The following is a 17,507-nucleotide window of genomic DNA, read 5'->3' on the forward strand; positions in this document are numbered from 1 at the left end:
TTCTCCCATATGGCACCCGTTTGAGGGTCTTTTTGAGTTCCTGCGTGCTGAACTCTAGAGGGGAGGGGATAACCGTGCGCGGATCTGGCGGAGGACCTTGCACTTGACCCTGCAGGGATGGGCATCGGGGAGCCCCAGGGCTGGAGCCCGCTGCCGGCAAGGATGGGGGAGCAGGAAGTTTCGGACCTCTCCTAATAGTCTACTTCGTCCTCTCCCTAAAGGGGAACTGGGTGTGTTGGGGGTGGGGAGTGTCGTGGGGCTGCGAGCGTGCACACACACACACACACACACTCCCACCTCTATTCTCTTGGGACCTTTGAGCATCTGCCGGAGCCCACAGGCCCGCGCGACCCCCCAGGAATGTATAGTGGTGACAGGGTCGCGCGCGGGTTCACACGCTGTTGAGAGAACTATGCGGCGTGCCCTTGCATTAGAGAAGCGTGTGTGCGGGCTGCGGAGGTTAGAGAGGAGTTGCGAGAAGGACGTGCTGCAGGAAGTAGGGCGCCTTCCACGGGCTGGAGGAGCGGCGAGGGGTCCTGGGGTGCGTGATTCGGAGTTGTAGGAGGCGAACGGCGTCGTAGGAGGCGAACGGCGTCGGAAGGCGCAAGTATGTGCAGTGAGACGGGGCGAAAGGACGGGCAGAGGTGGGGAGGGGCGTACCCAAACTATATATGTAAACTCACTGGTTTAATTTTAGGTTGATAAAGTTGAGTACGGTGAATGTACTACTCTCCAGCGCTTCCTTAGGGAAAGAACCGCCTCTGTACCTGTACCTGTACCGCTGGTTCCCGTCACCTTAAAGCATCCCGGGGCGCTGGGGAGGGGAAGAAGGTGGGAGAACTTCGGAGAGTCCCGCAGACTAACTCATTGGAAGGCTAGATCACATTAAATAGCCATTCTTAAGAAGGAGAGGGCGTATCACTAGAGGACGGGTGGTGGGCGGTGTTCTCAAGCAGGAGTGACCCGGAGTCACCTCTACTATGAGTCCGTGTTAGTAATAGAGATAGCCTTTTATTTCAGGTGGGTTCCACCCAGAAAAAATCAAACAAACTTACAAAGAAACGAAAACACTAAAAACAGCCCCCTCAGGCTGTCACCTTGAATATTGAATTTTTCAAGATTAATAGCCCAAAGGTGTGGCTGTTTGGCTATATGCCAAGTGTGCTGTGGTTTCTTCTGATAATTTCATGTCGCTAAAAAGGTCTCCACTCAGAATTTGTTGTGCTTTATATCCTCAGGGGGAAAAAAATGACTGCCGTTTGAAAGGATAGAAAGTCCTTTTTAATTGGTATTCTAATCATATTAGGATTAATCACACTTTAGTCTCTGGAGATTTTTAAAATAATTGGAGACTCATGCATTTCAATGTTATATGATAAGGGACTCCAGAATTTAACTAAGTTAAATCAAAAATCAGCATGTGTTGTGTTTTGTTTTTTGTTTTTTTCCAGTCCCAGAAAGGGAAACAGTGGATTTAGTTTTCTTGTAAAAACCATCTCCTGGTAGTTTGAGGTTTTGCTTTAGGAATGTAACTGTGTTCAGCAACTGTTCTAGATAATTCCAGAGGGAAATACTCTACTATGATTTGATTTGCCTGTCACCCAGAAGATAAAGGTGACATCTAGTGTGTGATTTAGTGCCACAGGGCTGTTTAAAAACTACAGTGAAGTGTGATGCCTTGACATTTGGTAAAAGCTTAATAGTGTTTTAGTAGCTGGGCATAACTGAGTAGAAACAATACTTCTGACTTTTTCTGGGTAATACTACTGTAGAGATTCAAACTCTTTAAAGCTGTAATTTCCAGAGCTTTATGCTTGCTTTATTAATACTTGGTGCACTTATTAGGATAAGTAAACCAGTGGAATAAGTAAAGATATTTACAACAAAATCGATCTCTTATAAAATCTATTTTTTTGTGTGTAAAGAGTTTGACAGTAACATTTAATTTAAATTACTTAAAACGTTTCATGATACCGTATCAGCTTAATTACCACCATTGATGACAAAGGAAGAAAATAATCACATTCCCAATTCTCAAACTCCTTTTCAAAGTTATTTATATATTTATTTATTTATCAAGTAATGTTGAGTTGCTGCTGTTTAAAATTCAACTAGAGGGCGCCTGGGTGGCTCAGTTGGTTAAGCGACTGCCTTCGGCTCAGGTCATGATCCTGGAGTCCCAGGATCTAGTCCCGCATCAGGCTCCCTGCTCAGCAGGGAGTCTGCTTCTCCCTCTGACCCTCCCGCCTCTCATGTGCTCTCTCTCTCTCATTCTTGCTCTCTCAAATAAATAAATAAAATCTTAAAAAAAAATAAAATTCAACTAGATTTTCAGAATATGCCAGGAGAATAAGAACTTTTAATTGTCTTTGTAATATATAATAATACTCCTTTTATTGATATTGATACTATCTGGGTTTTGCCTATTTACATAAGTGCATTTTCTTCATAGCTGACCCCTCCCATGATCCATTAATTACTGAAACTTAAAAATTCAGCTATGAAACAAATAATTTCTAAATCCTACACTCTTACTTGCTCCCCTGGATTTAAATTAATTTTTTTGTTGGCTTGTCTTTATGAGCATGAATTCATAAAGAATTGAATAGTGCTATTCGTTGAGGTGTATAGAGCTGTTTTTGTTTATAGTAAATGGTCTCAGTCGGCCCTGTTGAAATACTAGATTGGAGACAGAAGTACTATTCTTCTTTTTTATGGTTTTTCTGGGTCCTCTTTCTGATATCGGCTGTCACTTTCTACTGCTGTCCGGCTGTGAGCGAGTCCTGCTGCTATATTATCTGTTGTCTTTTTTTTCTGTGAAATGATGTGGGCTCTTGCCTGACTATAAAGCCTGTGGGCTTTGTGACAGGCACTTGCTGTCCTCATGCTTTATTTCTGGGATGGATTGTAAGCTATATGGCTGAGGTTCCTAGTGGGATTAGGATGGCCTCTCTGTAAATGGTTTTAATATCGTTGTTGTTTTACAGAATATTTTGTGTATGAGATCTTTGGAAGGGTGTCTTAATGTCAGACAGTTCAATCTTCTGAAAAGTCTTTGCTTTTCTGAGAAATTGCAGTAGCCCTTAAAAAAAGTTTACTTTTCTTACGGTAGGCCCAGATTGCCTTTGTTTGGGAATATGTATACAGTAATGTTTTCTATACCACCTTCTATACCAGCTAGCCTTATGTAATGTTGGTCATATTTTCCTACTGTGGAATAAAAAGTGTGATTTGATAATCTTGATCACCATACTTGAAGCGAGGGCAGTCATCTCAGTATTATTTTGCATACCTACCTACGGAGGAGCTACATAATCAAATTAGTTTGAATAAATTAGTTTAATTTAGTCTTGGAGAACAGTAGTAATCAACATCTTCTTAACCTAAAGCATTTCACAAGCATTCATTCTTTTATTCAGCAATTATTTATTAAAAGCATAATATGGGGGCACCTAGGTGGCTCAGTCGGTTAAGTGGCTGCCTTCGGCTCAGGTCATGATCCCAGGGTCCTGGGATTGAGCCCCGCATCGGGCTCCCTGCTCCACGGGAAGCCTGCTTCTTCCTCTCCCACTCCCCTGCTTATATTCCCTCTCTCGCTGTCTCTCTCTCTGTCAAATAAATAAAAATCTTAAAAAAAAATAAATAAAAGCATAATATGTTCTTGTGCTCTGGGGTATACGGACACAGAAGCCCCTGGGTTTAAGAGGTTAGATAGATTGAAAACAAACTAGTTTCAGTAAGTGCAACATAATGCTGTAGGGTCTCTGAGTGTTGTGATAAAGCTATGCAGAGGACCCTGAACAGGCATTTGGAAGTGATCAGAAGACTAGAGAGGCTTCATAGAGAAGATGACATTACGGTCAGTATAGGCACAGGCAAGGTCAGGGGAGGCTGTTTGCCATCATAAGGAATATGGACCATTTTCTGTTCAAACAAAGGAGTGATATGATGCAAAGATAGCTCTCACAGCCATCTAGAAGGATGGATCTGAGGAATGTGAGACAGGAACAGCGGTTTAGAGGGTATTGGAGTGATCTTGTTGAGGACCTTGTACCGTAGTGGTAACAGTGAGATGAAGAAAAGGGTTTGGTCACATAGATGTTAAGGTAGGAGAATCTCAAGGATCAGGTGAGTGATTACACGGCGGGTGACATGTGAGGAGATGCAGGTTGGAGGAGCAAGGATGACAGAGTTCAGTTTTAAAGAGTATGAAGTACCTACAGAAAATCCAACTGAAGAGGAGTATCCAATGGATCATTACACAGAAGTTCTGAGTAGAGAGGTCTTAGCTGGATAAATAAGGTAGATAAATGGATGAATGGATAGGTAGGTGGAAAAATGGATGAATAGATGGATGGACTCACTGATTTAGTAGTTTTTAGTACATGGGTGTTTGAAAAAAAAAAAAAAAGGAAGTTGATATGCCTTCCAGGGCAGGTACAATGAGTAAGGGGGAGGATAGAAGCCTAGGGAAATCCCAATATGTAACAGTTGGGTGAGAAATAGGGAGCAGTGAAGAATGAGAAGTAGAGAGTGAAAGAGGCAGGAGGAAAATGAGCAGAGAATAGCTTTTTAGTAGCTGAAGGAGGAAAGAAGTTCAAGAAGTAAAATCAAGTACTGAAATGAGGGGTATCAGACAATTCTGATTCTGCTCCTGACTAACTCTGTGACCTTGAACTTAGAGCATAGTTCTCATCTACGAGAAGAGGATCAAAGTGCCTACACCAGGGGGCTACTGTGAAGATCAAATGAGATAAAGTCTGGCAAGCTCCGTGTCTAGAACGTCATTGGTTTGTGCTTAATAAATGCTAGCTGTTTTTTTATTTTTTAAGATTTTTTAATTTATTCATTCGAGACACAGATACAGAGAGAGAGAGAGAGAGAGCATGAGCAGGGGGAGAAGGAGAGGGGGAAGCAAGCTTCCTGGCTCTGCGGGGCTCAATCCCAGGACCCTGGGATCACGACCTGAGCCGAAGGCAGACGCTTAACCATCTGAGCCACCCAGGAGCCCTGCTAGCTGGTTTTTATGAAAAGCACAACTTGGATTTGGTGATGAGTTGGTCTGTAGAGACTATTGCTTTTAGCAGTACTTGCTCTCAGGGTTCAAGGAGGGTGTTTAAAGGTATATTTAAGATGAAAACTTGATCCGATTTATAGCCTTTGGGGAGGAAGCCAGTAGAATAGGGGCAATTGGAAATTTTGAAGGGAGCAGGGAGAGCATTGGAAGACATTCCTTGAGGAGAGGGTGGGAATTGCGAGAGCTCTGGGGAGTTGCTGGGATCCTTACGACAAGCCACGCTTCTACCAGCCTGGAGGGTTCTCTAGCATACAGGTTGTTTTTTAAAAGCATCTGGTAATCAAATCATAGACATTTCAAATGCCTTGTTAAACTGTTTATGGTATTATAAATGAGTTCTAGTTTCTTAGATAATCTAATAAGGGCATAGATATTCATTTTAAAAGAGTATGAACACAAACAACAACAAAAAGACAAATGACATTAAAACTGAACAAAATATTTAATATTTGATGATTCAGAAGGCACTTCCATATCTTACGGGGTCGTAAAAGTCTACATTGTGGGAAGCAATTATTAACTTGTGTAATAGGAGAAGGACTGATTCATTAATTGTTTTAAAAAATTAGGTGTGCTATAGTAATACTGAAACATACCTACTTTTTTTCCTTAGGATTTTCTCTATTTGGAGGAGGTAATGCTTTATATTAGAGATAAACCTCTAAAATTAGATTTGTATTTTAATATGTGTATCCATTTTTCGCGCTTTAATTCTTGAGCATTTTTAGAAAATGTTTGCATGTAGGAACTGGTTTGGGAACCAGTCAACAGTTGATAATGTTAATAATGCATATTATTTACTAATTGGTTGTAAGGCATATTGGTGATTAATTGGTTATAAATAATATTGATTTTTCTTTTTTAGTTCAAATTAATATGTATGTTTCAATACATCTTGTTATTCACCATGTGTCATTTGTTTATATAGCAGTTAGAGTATACATAGTTTTTAAAATTTCTAATAAAGGTTTTTTGAGTAAAATAAATGTTCAGTATTTTTAAGGGGAATCATTAATGTGTGTAGGTTTTATGTATTTAATGTGCACGGTTTTTCATCTCTGATGATGTTCTTTACTTGAAATTCTCTAGCCACACTTTTTGTTACCAGGACCTCCTGTTTTGAGGTTGAATTTCTGTGCTTTTTGTCCACTGCGCTAACTCCCTCACAGTGTCTGGTCTCCTTCTTGCACGCGTAGTGGTCTGTGCATTTCCATATTGTATATTCACCAAGTGGTCTGTGCATTTCCATATCGTATGTTCACCAACTCAGTTTTTTGTTTAAGATTTTATTTATTTATTTGACAGAGAGAGACACAGGGAGAGAGGGAACACAAGCAGGGGGAGCGGGAGAGGGAGAGGGAGAAGCAGGCTTCGTGGAGCGGGGAGCCCCATGCGGGGCTCGATTCCAGGACCCCGGGATCACGACCTGAGCCGAAGGCAGACGCTTAACGACTGAGCCACCCAGGCGCCCCACCAACTCTGTTTTAGATTAGATACTGTGCTGCTCAGCACTGCCTGATGGAGATGACAGATACCAAGTTGAAATTGACTTGGACGTGTGTGCCATCCTTAGGTCAGCATTTGGGAGTGCAGAGCCAAACAAACATGGAACCTTTGGATTTATGAATGGCAGGGTATCTAGGACAGCATAGGTCAGTTCCTACTCCTTGGCTGAAAGGTTATGTAAGTATTAAAACATTTGGAAAGAATGTGTAATTAGGAACATTTCAGGGATACTGTGTGTTTTGCTCTTAGTTTTGTGCTATTTATCTGTATTGTTATTAATCAAAATAATCACTGTATTGATTAAATTTCCCCCAGCTTGATTTAGATAACAGAAATACATCTGTAGGAATTCCAGTTCACCAAAAAAATTTACATTATAACCGATTTGGTAAATATTTGCTTGATTTTGGAATTTATTAATACAAAATATGTGTAAAATTATTTTGCACTTTCCAGTTCTGTTTTTTAAAAAATTAATACTTGAAATATTTTCAAGGCATTGAGTCATAATTTTTTAGCTATTACATTGGCTATAACTAGCCTTATTAAATAATAATTGTGGTGCTGATTGTCCTTCAAGTGAGACGTTTTAATTTAGTACTATACCGGCATGAATTAAAAACAAAATTAAAAGGCTTTATATGCAAACAATGGATCATGGAAAAAGAAAAAAAACAATTAAAAGGAAGTAGAATCAAGTGTACAAATATGCTGTATATTTTGTGTGTGCAAAAAATTGTATAAACATTTAGTTTTTATAAACTGGATCATATTTATAGACTTTAAAATAAAGGTGATGGGTATACAGATGTTTGTTAATCTTTATACTACTTTTCTGTTTGAAATATTTTACCGTAAAAAGTGTGGACAGTTAAGGACACTAAGCATATCAGTGTACCCAGACACTGCTTTTTAGAGCAATGTTCAAGTAAATCTTCCCACAAAAAGAATCCTCTTTTGATTAATCTGTTTGGCAAATTCAAAGTTTCCTAATCTACTTCAGCAAATACACACCACCCCCACACCAGCAGCAAACTTGGGCATACCTCTGTAGGGCACTTTGAATGTAGTTGCATCCACCAGAATCTTCCTAAACTTCTAAATTTAAGATAAAGGCTTAATGTGAGCCTCATCATAATATCCCTTATTCTAAAGAGGAGACATCCACAGACGGATTTATGTTTTTGGTTTTTCGTTTTGAACCAGCAGTGGAAGGAATGATTCGGCAGTGTTGCCCTCCTGCTTTGAGAGAGTTGCTCTAAGATTGGATGGTCCGGGCATGACCTGCAGGCCCCTCCCCGTGGGCTCTTGGGAAGAAAGGCCATTGTGCTTTACGTAGCTTTTACATCCGTGCAGCTGTACCTGTTACTCATTTGTACTCACAGCCAATCAGGAGAGCGGGGCTTAGAGGAAAACTAGTCCAACAGGTTTGCCCGTCTATTTAAATGGGGGGGGGAAGCCGTGAAATTTGTGGATAAGGTCAAGGGTGAAACTGTTTTAAGGAGTATTAATTCTGATAACTGACTTTTATTTTCTCCAGGGTTTTGAAAATACTTTGGGGGCATTTGTGAGACTCTATCTTCACGGAGCTAGAGTGAGAGTAAAGGGAGCTGAAAGAAGTAAATAAAAAAGAGGGAATTAGAACAACGTGAACAGAGGGAAAGGAAAAACAATAGTGGAGGGGGGAGGAGGGGGGAAAAAAACAAGGGGAAGAGGGCAAGTGTTTCAGTGTCCCTTCTAGGCTTTGTGCAAACTCCGATCTTAGAATGAGTTTAATTAAAATAAGCGAACATCTGTAGTCTTCAATATCCAATATAGGGAACACTCTCCTGGGTCAGGGCTGAGGCTTCCGAGGAATATTCGTGGGAAATTGTGGTAGTTACTATCTCTTAACACTAACTTTGTCTTGGAAGTACATAGTTCCCTTGAACAATAGTAAAATGCTATATTCATAAAGCTTTTTTGTAGCTTGTAAATCTCTTACTCATACACTCACCATTTTATCCTCTTTCCGCCCCTGAGCGCTGCCCAGTAGGGAGCCCTAGTTTACAAACCATGACCTGCGGGTGCAGAGCTCCTAAGTAACTTCTGGAAGTCACTAGGACAGTTCTGGGAGGATTTGGTGTTGGAACACAGGCTTCTTTCCTAGAGCACGGCCCTGGAGCTACAGCTCACCACCTGCTGAAACCTGGACCTCATTGAAATGACCTTTAAATAAGTCTTCTTTAGATCTCACCAGAGACTCTTTACCCACTCATTGAGATTTTCTTCCCCTTTACCCTCTGGGATGGTTGGCTCTTCATGCTCAGGCATTGCCTTTTTATTTATAAATAGATGATGCAGATTTGCAAGGCTAGCTTTGAAGTCTTGGCAGATAATTACATGTATTTAGTTTTTTATTTTGTATTTATATCTGAATATAAGCACACCTGATGTCATGAAACAGTAGTTGGAGAAACAAATGATTACACACCTTAGGAAGATCTGCCTTAGGAGGCATTTGATTTGCTCCCTTCCTCCTCAACCCCAGAGAAGACATTTTATACCAGTTAATTCAAAGCACCAGTCCGGGCAGAGTTCTTTATTCCCTCCTCTGTGCTTATTTCCTCCTTTGGTAATTGGCAAAATTCTCTGGTTTGGAATGTCTCCTCTTCTGTCTTCTTCTGGGCAGGGCAGTAGGAGTGGGAATAGGAATAAGAGCACGTTTTGAGGAATCTCTTCAGCCAAACTAAAAAGAAAATAAACAGGTTTGGTAAGACTATTTATAAGAATTGATGCCTGACTCTGCTATTTGCCTGTTTAAAAAAAATTTTTTTTTTAATTCTTGAGAACATTAGGAGATAACTATGTTATCTGGATCAGTTAGACTTTAGCATATGCTTAGGAATATCATTTTTGTTCAAATTTCACAACTATGCACAATATAGAGAAACAAGTTCCTCTGGCTGTCTGCTCCTTCGTCTTGCTGTTCCAACTCTCTTTCCTCCTACACCTGCTGGCCCTTCTGGAGATAAAGTCCCTGCCTTTTGTGAGGAATTGCCGAGAGGGAGCCTAGTGATCGGGTTACAAATTGGAGGGAGGGATGTGGGTAAATATGTGTGTGAGGGGCGCGTAGGGGTCTGCCCATCACTAACCTAGGAGCTGGTCATTTTATTCAAATCACCCTGTACAGTAGTTGTTCAGCCTGTAAATGGACCTTAATTGCTTTATGCTCTCTCGTCATTGTTTATACAGTAAAAATACTTCAGCTAACAATTACTCCCTAAACGCATTCCTACTCATATTTCTCTGCCTTAAAGGGCATGGCAGGGGAGACATTTTGAACCAGACGTGTTGATGCCTGGAGGTCGGTATAGTGAGTATCTGTAACGTACACGAATTAATTCAGCCATTCATTCAACAGGCAGCCTATTATATTATAGAACTCTTCTGCCTTAGAGCCAAAATACATGGTGATTCTTAAAAATCTAGTATAAAACTTGAAAGTCTTATGTATAAATGTTTAAGGAGGTCATTTTTTAAGGCTTCTGTTACCTGACATAGGGCAGTGGCCACTTTGGAGAGTCTTTATATGGTACAGGTAAGAGATAGTGGATTAGGACCCAGGAAACCTGAGTGCTGGGTCCCACTCTGCCAGCGAGTAACTATGGACTTAGCCAGGTGATGCTAGGCAGCTGCCCCCAGGAGAACTCATCCCTTTCTTTACAAATGTGAGGATTTGGACTCAGTTATCTTTAGTCTTTAAATTGGGCCTTTGACACTTTTTAAATGAAAATACATATTTTATTTTATTTTTTTATTTATTTTATTTTTTTTAAAGATTTTATTTATTTATTCATGAGAGACAGAGAGAGAGAGGCAGAGGGAGAAGCAGGCTCCCAAGGAGCAGGGAGCCCGATGCGGGACTCGATCCCAGGACCCTGGGATCATGACCTGAGCCGAAGGCAGACGCTTAACCATCTGAGCCACCCAGGCACCCATGAAAATACATATTTTAAAAATATTTGTTACCGTTTCATAATAAATGTGTTAAGTACCAGTGTTCAAGTATATTTATGTTTCCAAGACTAATAACGATGGCAATGCTATACAAAAGACTTCTCTGGACTTGCTTCATTATGCTGAATACCATGTACAATTCTAGATGAATTATATTTTCAGGTAAAATTATATTTTCACCTGTTAGTAGGGAAGCATCAGAGCAATGCATTCTGTCTTTCTACAGAACCTACCACAATCTCCCTCTTCTGGGGAAAATATAACTGCTTTTTCATCTAAAACCCCATAATAACCTTCTTTTAGTGATTATGCAGGTATTTTATAAGACAACATTGGGAAAGTTTGGTGTTTGTTCATGTGGACTTCCAAGGAATTGAACGGGGAAACATCCAGAAGTTTTTTTTTTGTTTTGATTTGTTTTTGGTTATATTTATGCAGAAGTTTTTTGTTCTAAAAGGTGTTTAAGACCTCCCTTGGCAATTTATTTTGTGACTCTTAATAATGTTTCTGTGGGATAATGTTAAAAATCCACTTAAACTAGTGATATTAATGAAAGGATTTTATTTTACTAATATAAGAGAAACAATCCTGTGATTCCTGGTACATTTCTGCAGCCTTAAGAACGTCATGTAATGATATCTTGAAAAGCTGTTTCCTGGGGCGCCTGTTTGGCTCAATTGGTAGAACATGTGACTCTTGATCTCAGGGTTTTGAGTTCAAGCCCCACTTTGGGTGTAGAGATTACTTTAAAAAATTATAATAAAATCTTAAAAAAAAAGCTCTTTCCCCACATCATGTGAATTTGTCTTGTTGTGGGAGAAGATGAAAATTTGATCTGTATCTCCTCCACATTCACTGTGGTATTCCACGAATTAGAATCCCAATAAAGCAGAATTATAAAAAGTCCTAATGAAACATTTTAAAACAGTAACCAAACATCAGTTTTCTTTTAAGAAAGCATATACCTATAAGAGCTTGAAGTCTCATGCAATCTCATTTATGAAACTTTTTCCATTTGCTTAAAGATGAGATCAGAATAAAAACAAAGAATTTCCTTATTGTTTGTTGAATGTTGATCACATGATGCAGTTGCATGGAGATAACTGTACCAGGCTAAAAGAAACCCACACTTATTCCTGTATGATATATGTATGTATGAGTGTATATATATATATATATATATATATATATATATATGTATATATATATGTATTTTAAAACTCGGTATGTGATAGGGGCACCTGGGTGGCTCAGTTGGTTAAGCATCTGCCTTGGGCTCAGGTCATGATCCCGGGTCCTGGGATCGAGCCCCATGTCAGGCTCCCTGGTCAGCGGGGAGCCTGCTTCTCCCTCTCCTCCCCACTTGTGCTCTCTCTCACTCTCTCTGTTTCTCTCTCTCAAATAAATAAATAAAATCTTTTAAAAAGACTGGGTATGTGATAAAGATCAAAAATGTCTTAATGCCACTGTTTTTTTTTGATTAAAAAAGAAAATTGCATTTTTTTAAATTATAAACTTTTATCTCTATCTGTGATTCTGGAAATGGGGCCTGAACCAGCAGCATCAGCATCACCTGGGAATTTGTTAGAAATGCAAATTTTGGGGCCCATCCCAGATCTCTAGAATCTGAAACTGGGAGGATACCACCAACTAGCTCTCCAGGTGGTTTTGATGCACACTGAAGTTGGAGAACCACTGATCTCTGATTCTAGATATAATCAATTCAGTTTTTCCATGCGATGAAAACATTTCTGATCATTTTAGGGACAAAGGAAAATTAGGTTTCGATTTCAAAATACTTTCCTGTTAATACTTTCCTACACACACACACACACACACACACACACACACACACACACACACACACTCTGCTCCTTAGTTTATTAAAAACAACAACCAACATGGGTTGGATTAGTTGTTTACTTTTGTGTGTTTTACTATGACTTTGTGTAAGTGCAGCCCAGTGGTTCTCAGTATTGTAATTACTTGGAGGGCGTTATAAAAAAGCAAAAGCAAAAAAAAAAAAAAAAAAAGCTAAGACCAAAGTCTTATCCCCAGAAATTCTGATTTAATTGATAAGCTAGGGGTTGGTAGGTTTTTCAGGCATCTCTAGTTCTTACAAGCATCCCAGGTGATTATAATGTATGGTCACAGTTGAGAGCCACTGGAATGTAGCCATATGTTCAAAGATTGGCTCACCTATCACATAACAGTCCCTTAAAAATTATATAGGTAAATTAGGTCCTTCCATTATTATTATTATTTTTTTTAAAGATTTTATTTATTCATTTGAGACACAGAGATACAGAGAGAGAGAGCATGAGCAGGGAGAGAGGCAGAGGGAGAAGGAGAAGCAGGCTTCCCGCTGAGCCAGGAGCCCGATGTGGGACTCGATCATGGGATCATGACCTGAGCCAAGGCAGACTCTTAACCATCTGAGCCACCCAGGCGCCCCGGGTCCTTCCATTATTTTAAGCGAATTATCTTTGGTGTATGTGCGATTAGAAAATAATTTGTTTTCCAGTAGGTTACTGTACTGTTGACTGGTTGACCATGTTATTAATAAGGTTTTATCACTCTTAATTCTCCTTCTTGGCTTTACCCTGAATCCCTTCTTATCCAAAGTGCACTCCACATACCTGCATCATCCCATGTCATCAGAGAGTTTACAAGTAAATAATCTGGGCCCACACACAAGACGTACTGAATCAGAATTTGCATTTTAACACTGTCCCTTTGGAAATTTGCCTTCACATTAAAGATTTTTGATAACATAAAGCTTAAAATTGGGGTGAATTAACTTTTTCTCCTTTTTTTTCCCTTAACAGCTATTTATCTGGTCTTGACTACTTTTGTCAACCAAATCATATCAATTTCATTAAACCTATTTTTAAATTTGTTTTTTTCGGTAAGTTTTATAATTGTAAGGGATCTCCAAGACCATCTAATGTCATAGTCTTGCCTGGCAGGAGAAGGAAATTAGGCACAGAAAAATTAAATGACTTGGCCCAAATTACAAAAGCTATTGATTGGGGAATCCATAGATGCATGCCATATATATTATTTTTTCTTGCATTATTGAGACTTCGTTATGGGGTCACTTAAAATGATATTATTTTCATAATATAAACAACTTGAAATGTGAGCTGACTGAAATGACAGTCTTAGGTTACCCAAGTATGACATATATCCAAAAAACCAAAACTTTAAATACACAGTGACATTTCTTTAGATTATCTATCTAGTGTGACACTAATTAAGTTTACTAATACACTAATATTTCAAATTATGTTACAATTTGTGGGGTTAAGTGATAATGAGAAGGTTGAATATATAATATTAAACTGAAAATTGAAAGGTACTGTCATGTCCTTATAAATTACTCAGACTGTCTTCTCGAGATATCATAGGTACTTTATAACAGGACATTAAAAACATATACTTTGTGATTGCTTGCTTGTTTATTCTGAATTCCTCAAGATCTTGAGCTGGGCCTTATGCTTTCTGAGTACCCTGGCACAACTGAGCTTTAACTCTGGTCTTTATGTTTCAGATCCACATGCCCTTTGAATCACTTGTGTTTCTCTTCATGCACATAAAGATTGAGTATTAGATCCTTGTCTTTCAATCTGGTGGTTGAATTGCATCAAAATCTCCAGATGCTTATTAGAAATGCAGATTTTTGTTTTTTTTCCCCCCAGACTTCCTAACAGCCTGTGTGATGAAGCTCCCGAATCCGCATTTTTAGTAAGCACCACAGGTGGTTGTTTTGGACAGGAACTTTTGAGGACTATTTCATTAGATAATTAGTTTTTTGTGTGTTTAATATAGTTATATTAAATCACTAGTATTGAGCATTAATTTGATACATACTCTATACAAGGGTACTGACTGGCAATATCTGTTGGTATCCATATCATCCTATTTTTCTTTCCCCTCTTTTGCTTATTTTTATCTTATCTTCTCACCCGATGATGCCGGAGAAGTGCCCAGGAGGGCCAGGCCAGCTCTCACTGATAAGGGAATAGCATTGGGTTTCTCATGACAGCTTCACCGTCTGTACTAGATGCCTGACAAGATACTGGTAGTGTAGAAGAGTGGTAAGTGCAGCTAACTTGGAATGCTACAAGAACAACAAAGGCCAACAAAAGCATTCTTTATAGCCTCTCCTTCACAAGGAGGTTTTTGGTGGGCCCCTTGGCGTGTGTCTAAGTCCCAGGTGCAGAATTAAAATTTTTGAATGGTATTGCTACTGGTTTATTCCTTTCAGTATTTTGTGTGTATAAAGAAAGATCTGCCTGTGTGGTACCTTTAGAAATTTACATTAGTCTCATTTTCTTTAAGGTGACGTGGCATTGTCAGGAATGTGGTATTAATGATAGTATATTTTCTATTGTGCCTTTTGATTTTGTTATTAGACGCAAAAGCAATATTTAAAAAACGAAAGTGACTGTGTTAGAAATTGTGACTAAAAGCTTTTGACAAGTAGCTTTGGATGAATTTACTATTATTAATTTTTTTAATGTGTGAAATGGAATCCAATGTCTTCCTTTGCATTTAGCATATTCCAGTTGTATTTCTGTAGTTAAGTCACACACTTCCAATACAAATACGGAAGTATCTGTGATTTTCCTGAATGACTCAAAACCATGAATGTGGGAAAGTGGTTGACTGCCAGCCTCCCGTCCCCAGTCAGGGTGTTCCCATTTCACAGCCAGATTTTAGGGGACTCCTGCCTTTCAGCGCTTTACTTGCAAGACAGTCCTAATTAACTTCAGAGCACAAGCTTTTGCCTGCTTATGAAACTAAATGCGTAAGCCTGGGCTGTTGACCAGTTCTCTAGCAATAAAGCAGAGTTTCCCCCCAGTCTGCCCACAACGTTTTTTTTTGTTTTTTTTTTTTTTCCAGCTTTATTTTCTTCACGTCATGGGATGAAAGTGGGATACGGTTGAGGATATGAACCTCTGCAGTATACTAGATGCTAGATCTTGCTCAGGTTCTCCTCAATCGTCTTCTCCTCGTCTGGGAAATGGGAACAACTCTTTTTCCTTGGCGTGGAGTCTCCATGTGAAATGAGATCATGCTCATAAAGCCTATAAGGCAGGGAAAGTGCAGAATACATAGTACAGCTCTTTTTAAGATCCGCTGTTTATCGATGGTTTTATGTTAGGATATAAGGCGCGAGCTCGAGGGCGACCAGCTTGTTCCGGTTTGCCCAGATAACAACACTGGAAGGTCCACACCCCGATAATCCCCTCCGTTCCGGGCAAGGCAGGATGGCCAGTCACCCCAGTGCTGCACACAGAGACTCAAAATAACGGTAAAAGCAGAGAGAAAAAAAACCAAACAAACAGTAAAAGTACAGAAAAAAAGTAGTTCAGTGGCTTTGAAAAAAGTAGTTGCGTTGCTTCACGGAGAATGCTCGTCACCGGCGTGGGCAAGGCGGGGCTGATCATCCGAGTATCTTTGCTGTCGCCGGGTTCCTGCTTTGTACTTCTACCTGCGGGGTCCAGGATGTTAATCATTACCGTGTTCTCCCTCCGGCCGCCAGGGAAGTGAAAAGTGAAACCTCTAAAGGCATACATTAGAGATCGCACGTATCACTTCTGCTTCTAGCCCGTGTCCGTTCACCAGAACTTAACTTAGAGGGCTCAAACTAGCTCCGGGAGACGCTGGGAAGTGGTTTCAGCCTTCGTGTCGGTGAGCCAAGCTAAAGTAGAGGATTCCATTACTAGAAAAGAGGAGAAAAATATATGCCATTGCTGTCTCTTGTATCCCTACGGTGGCATCCAGCAAACTTCAGCTTCTTGTCCATTCTTTTGTTATTTAATATACAAGCTTTTTTTTTTTTTTGGTCATTTACACATTGAATGTGTAAGAAGTTCATAAATAAGATGCAGAAAGTTCCCTAGACTTAAGGAAAAGCTTAAATGGAATCTGTACTTTGCTACTTTCTTCCTCTAACTGCAATACCCATTACCTTAGAAATTGTCTCTATAATTGAGACGTGTAACTAACTTCAGTGCCTCAGGCAAAAACTTTTGATTTAGAATTTTGTTTAGAGGTAAGGCAATTGTTAAAATTGCATTTCATTCATTTAAGATTAAAGAAAACGATGGCGATGCCTGTAGTCCAGCTGCATATCCAGGTTCAAAATCACAAGTGCAGTCAATTCATTCAGTAAATATTTACTGAGTACTTACTACATAGTTAGCAAAGGGAATAAAATAGTTACCTACTTTTACTAAAATCTCCAACCTTTTGGAGCTTAAATTATGCTAAAGGATACAGAAATTAGTTTTTGTTTTGTTTTGTTTTGCTTTTTAAAATTGAAGTCAAATTAGCGTTCAGTGTCGTATTACTTTTAGGTGTACCATAGTGATTGGACAATTCTACACATTACTCAGTGTTCACAATGTTATTGTTATTACAGTATTATTGACTGTATTCCCTGTGTTCTACATTTCAATTCCATGACTTAATTATTTATAACTGGAAGTTTGTACCTCTTAAACCTTTTTATCTATTTCATCCCCACCACCTTCCCCTTTGGCCACCACCAGTTTGTTCTGTTTTTAAAGTGTGTTTTTTGTTTGTTCATTTGTTTTGTTTTTTAGATTCCTTATATAAGTGAAATTATATGGTGTTTGTCTTTCTCTGACTTGTTTCACTTAGCATAATACCCTCTAGGTCCATCCATGTTGTTGCAAAGGGCAAGATCTCATTCCTTTCTATGGCTGAGTAATACATTGGGCGTATACACCACATCTTCTTCATCCAGTCGCCTATTGATGGACACTTCGGTGGCTTCTATATTTTGGCTTTTGTAAATAATGCTGCAATAAACATAGGGGTGCATATATCTTTTCAAATTTGTGTTCATTTTCTCTGGATAAATACCCAGTAGTGGAATTATTGGATCCTA

General features: G+C 39.3%; 1 protein-coding gene across 5 annotated transcripts in view; it reads left to right on the forward strand.

Annotated features, from left to right (window-relative positions):
- UGT8 (UDP glycosyltransferase 8) overlaps positions 1-17,507 on the forward strand; it is an 87,224-nt gene that overhangs the window by 816 nt on the left and 68,901 nt on the right. Inside the window, exon 1 of one of the 5 annotated variants that reach the window (XM_027598403.1) lies at positions 508-607. The exons of the other annotated variants lie outside the window; for them this stretch is intronic. The gene's annotated coding sequence lies outside the window, so the exon portion shown is untranslated. Of the gene's footprint in view, positions 1-507; positions 608-17,507 lie in introns of those variants that run through there. 5 annotated transcript variants of the gene reach the window in all.

The sequence above is a fragment of the Zalophus californianus genome, chromosome 2 (assembly GCF_009762305.2).
Source record: "Zalophus californianus isolate mZalCal1 chromosome 2, mZalCal1.pri.v2, whole genome shotgun sequence".
Lineage (NCBI taxonomy): Eukaryota > Metazoa > Chordata > Mammalia > Carnivora > Otariidae > Zalophus > Zalophus californianus.